The 5,000-nt window shown below is 40.7% G+C and overlaps 1 protein-coding gene across 1 annotated transcript in view; it reads left to right on the top strand.

Annotated features, from left to right (window-relative positions):
- Positions 1-5,000, top strand: part of LOC143037368 (uncharacterized) — a 261,246-nt gene that overhangs the window by 44,725 nt on the left and 211,521 nt on the right. The gene's annotated exons all lie outside the window — the stretch shown is intronic.

Raw genomic sequence — 5,000 nt, 5'->3', positions numbered from 1 at the left:
TTATGAATAGATAAATAGGTAAACAAGTTGATAAGCAATTTGTAAGTAAATAATATATGTATATATGTATATATATATATATATACATATATATATATATATATATATATATATATATACATATATATATATATATATATATATATATATAATGATAAACACAAACTAAACACGAGTGTATAGCTCTAAGTAAACACACACACACACACACGAGTTCTGGCAGTCTTGGAGTGAAGACACATGTCTATGACCTCCTGCCTTTCGGTGTGACAATGGCGCTCTTAGCAGCAGCCTAAGGTCAGACTGTTGACCTTGCCCCACTAGACCTAAAGAACCCACTGTTAGTGAAGTGACATAATGTCCTCCTTTGCACCGACCTAGTGAATAATGCAGATTGAAACGATGATGCGGTTACCCACCAACTTCAGCAATCAGTAACGTGAAGGAAGTGACTTAGTGTTCACCACAGGCCAATTCGCAAAGGTGGGGAGTAGCGTTGATTTGGCGCACAGACCTGACTCCATCCTATTTCAGTGCTGACGTTCCCAAGGGATTTAGACTTTGTGGGTAAAATCAAATCTCTCTGCTCCCCCCTACAGTACTATACAACACCGCATCTGTCATCGTGTGCGCACAGCCCTCCAACAGACGACCTTCGACCTTATCTATACCGATAAGGTCCCAAGCACCCGGTCACAAGAAACTGATACTGCGAGTGGTTATTACAAGGGAAAAATTGCCACCATCATATGCGAGCAAGAACGCCCTGCACATTATGCACCTATATTAGACTAGTTCTAAGATTTAGACAAATTGCATAATGTCAGTGTATCTGCATCGCTGTTAACTTAAACCGTTTGTTATTGTAATTTTTATTACACACACACATGCACACGCACACACGCACACACACACGCGCGCGCGCGCACACACACAATCATGAATGCAGTCTTGCTCGTTCGCAGGAATGTAATTCTTTCCTATCGGGTGCCATATACAAATTCATGGATTTCCGGTGACGTCATTGGGGCTGCTGCACTTCCGTCGACGTCATCGTTTATTTACCGGTGATGATTTGACGTTGTGGGTGTTCACTTATCACTCCGCGTGCCGCGATAATATTTTTCATATAAAGTCATAATGTTTGGTTTGGCTATAATTAGGTTAGGTTTGGGTTGGCTTGGTTGGGTTAGGCTAGTCTTTTAGATTAGGTTCCGTTAGTTTGGACTAGGCTAGGTTAGCCCAGGTTAGGTTAGGCTAGATTAAGTTAGGCTAGGCTAGATTAAGCTGGGTTAGGCCAGGCTAGATTAAGCTAGGTGTTACGCTAGATTAAGTTAGGGTAGTCAAGGCTAGGTTTGGTTAGTTTAGATTAGGTTAGCACGTATTAAGCCAGGTTAGACCAGATAAGGCTAACTAATGAAAAGGCAAGGTTAGGTTAGGCTAAGGTAGATTAAGTTCTATAAAGTTTAATTAGATTAAGTGGTTAGATTAGGTTAGTCCAGTGATTCTGAAGTCTGGTAAGGGACTCAAAAGAAGTGTCTACGAGCGTCGGCGAGTGTCGACGAGAGTCGATGAGGTCGGCGGGAGTCGGTGAGTGTCGGCGAGTGTAGACGAGCGTCGGCGAGTGTAGACGAGCGTCGGCGAGTGTAGACGAGCGTCGGCGAGTGTCGACGAGCGTCGGTGAGTGTCGACGAGCGTCGGCGAATGTCGACGAGCGTCGGCGAATGTCGACGAGAGTCGGTGAGTGTCTACGAGCGTCAGCGAGTGTTAACGAACGTCGGCAGGAGTCGGAGAGTGTCGACGAGTGTAGACGAGCGTAGACGAGCGTCAGCGATTGTCGACGAGCGTCGGCGAATGTCGACGAAAGTCGGCGAGTGTAGACAAGCGTCAGCGAGTGTCGACGAGCGTCGGCAGGAGTCGGCGAGTGTCGACGAGCGTCGGCGAATGTCGACGAGAGTTAGCGAGTGTCGACGAGAGTTAGCGAGTGTCGACGAGAGTTAGCGAGTGTCGACGAGAGTTAGCGAGTGTCGACGAGCATCGGCGGGAGTCGGCGAGTGTCGATGAGTGTAGACGAGAGTCGACGAGCGTCGGCGAGTGTCGACAAGATTCGGCGAGTGTCGATGAGAGTCGGCGAGTGTCGATGAGAGTCGGCGAGTGTCGACGAGAGTCGGCGAGTGTCGACGAGAGTCGGCGAGTGTCGACGAGAGTCGGCGAGTGTCGACGAGAGTCGGCGAGTGTGTACGAGCGCCGGCGAGTGTCGTTGAATGTTGGCGAGTGACGATGAGTGGCTCGTCTGGGAACAAGGAAATTGTCGCAATTAGTCCTCGAGCCGGAAGTCAGGTGTCCGGGGCTTGTTGCCTCTGAGTGACCGCGCCCGGAAAGCTCTCTACTGAAAGAGAGCGAAAGAGAGGTGCTCGGTCTGTTTCAAACACGTACGCAGGGTGGAGGATGTGTGTGTGTGTGTGTGTGTGTGTGTGTGTGTGTGTGTGTGTGTGTGTGTAGCGGGATATTTTAAGTATCTGCCTCTTTTCATGGCAGAAGTGCTCTTTTAGTATGTACACACACACACACACACACACACACACACACAAATATATATATATAAATATATATATATATATGTATATATATATATATATATATATATGTAAGGTGTGTGTGTGTGTGTGTGTAAACTTTCACATCACCGAGAAAAAACTTGTAGACAGTACTTTCGTATAATTACATCTTCAGTCTCTGGATGTAATATACAAAATTATTTACTGTCTACAAGTTTCTCTTCCTCTGTGATGTGCATATGCACAGTATATATATATATATATATATATATATATATATATATATATATATATATATATATATATATATATTTGGATGATGGAGAACATATATACAGGGGAAGGCTCGGAACCCTATACACTCTAACGTTTCGTTCGCGTAGAACTTCTTCAGAGAGTGTATGTAGAACTGCAATTGGAGTTTATGTACTAAATCTAATTATCTTTTCGGACACTTGGGAAAGGTCGTTTTTCTGGCGTGTTTTAGAATTAAAATACTATTTTCTTTAGCTAAATTGATAAACACTCCTCGATGATTCGATGAATTATTAGTAGAAATATATGCTGATTCAACAATTCTTCTAGTGAATTTATCAAGACCTTTATGTAGCACTTCAGCTTCTCTCCAGTTTGGTAAATGATCGAATTTTTCCGCATGAACTACTAAAGAATTAGATGTCCTATGTGCTTTTATGTCGTTTTTATGTTCATAAATTCTTTTTTCTAATCCTCTTGACGATTCGCCATAATAAGCCATTGAGCAACTATTGCACGGGATTTTGTATACGACGCTGTTTTCGGAATTGGTTCTCTTTTCAGAAGTCTTTATTAAATCACCTATCCTCTTGTTAGTTATTTTAGCTATGTTTATACCCGATTTTGTTAAATATTTGTCTATTATTGGTGACGTTTCTGAGCCAGGTACTGATATAAAATTTGTATTATTTTTATTTTTATCATTTCTCTCTTTCTTTCCGCGATTGTAAATATTTATTGCTTTTCTTTTTGTTCTTTTCAACATTCCCTCTGGATATCCAAGTTTGTCAAAGGTTTTCATAATGTAATCAAATTCGCCTTCTAGGTATTCATTACTACAGATTCGTAGTGCCCTGAGAAAAAATCCTATTACTATACCACTCTTTGTCCTATCATCATGTGCGGAGAAGTAATGTACTAAATCCTCTTTGTTTGTTTCCTTTCTGTATACTGAGAAAGTTACAGTTTTTCCCACTCGTCGTATTAACGTATCTAGGAAGGGCAATTGTCCGTTTTGTTCCTCTTCTACGGTGAACTGAATATCGCTGTTGACCGCGTTAAGCATTCTCACTTTATTATTTACATTGGTGTTTTCGGGGATGATTGCGTATTTTAATTCTAAAACACGCCAGAAAAACGACCTTTCCCAGGTGTCCGAAAAGATAATTAGATTTAGTACATAAACTCCAATTGCAGTTCTACATACACTCTCTGAAGAAGTTCTACGCGAACGAAACGTTAGAGTGTATAGGGTTCCGAGCCTTCCCCTGTATATATGTTCTCCATCATCCAAATAATTTGTCTAAAATACTTATCAATATATATATATATATAATATACACACATACGAGTATATATATGGGGGACACGTCCAGTTCAAAATAAGAACAAAATTCAAAATAAGGACATCAGACGAAACAAGTCCAAAGTCCTAAACAAGTCCAGCAATAAAAAAATCAGTATCCTAAATAAGTAAAAAAAAAAAAAAGAATCATAAATAGATAATTGGGTAAAAATTAAAATAATTTCATTTCTGAAAAAAGTTGACATGACATCACCTGTCGTTGCGCCCAGTGATGTTCTTGCTTTGACTCAAGACATTGAATAAATAATTTCCTTAAAAAAGAAGAAATTATAAAAAATATTTTATCGTCAACTTGGGTAAGATGGCTGACTTGCATGTATTTATTTTACCAAATAGTGTCGTCATTGTCACACCGTGATGTCATAGTTACACCGTGACGTCATTGTTACATAGTGACGTCATCGACGTGACGAGATCGTGTCACCGTGACATCATGACGTGACGTCATTGTGACAATTTTCCCCTAAAATCAACTTCAGTGTTGATATTTGAACCTTGATACGAAGGCTATCCTAGTATTTTGGGTTCAGGTTACACTCACAAGTTTCCTTGTTGATTAGGTTAGGTTAGTTTGAGGTTTATTTGGTTATATCTAGATTAAAATTAAACCCTTACGGGAAACTAAGTAAACCCGTTTCTAAACACGACTAGCTAACTAACTAGTTTTGAAGCTAGTTTTAGCCAGTTTAGAATACGTCCATCAAGTATTGTGTTGCTCAAGTGTATTATCCTACAACAGACAACGTGGAAAATTGCCCACAAGGATAGAAACGCTGGTGAACTAAAATCCATAACAACAACAAAAGACTAGACAAAAAAAA

This window comes from Oratosquilla oratoria, chromosome 22 (genome assembly GCF_046742065.1).
Source record: "Oratosquilla oratoria isolate Oo_2021 chromosome 22, ASM4674206v1, whole genome shotgun sequence".
NCBI lineage: Eukaryota > Metazoa > Arthropoda > Malacostraca > Stomatopoda > Squillidae > Oratosquilla > Oratosquilla oratoria.
Note: the sequence above shows the minus strand (reverse complement) of the source record. Positions and strands in the feature narration are given on the sequence as shown.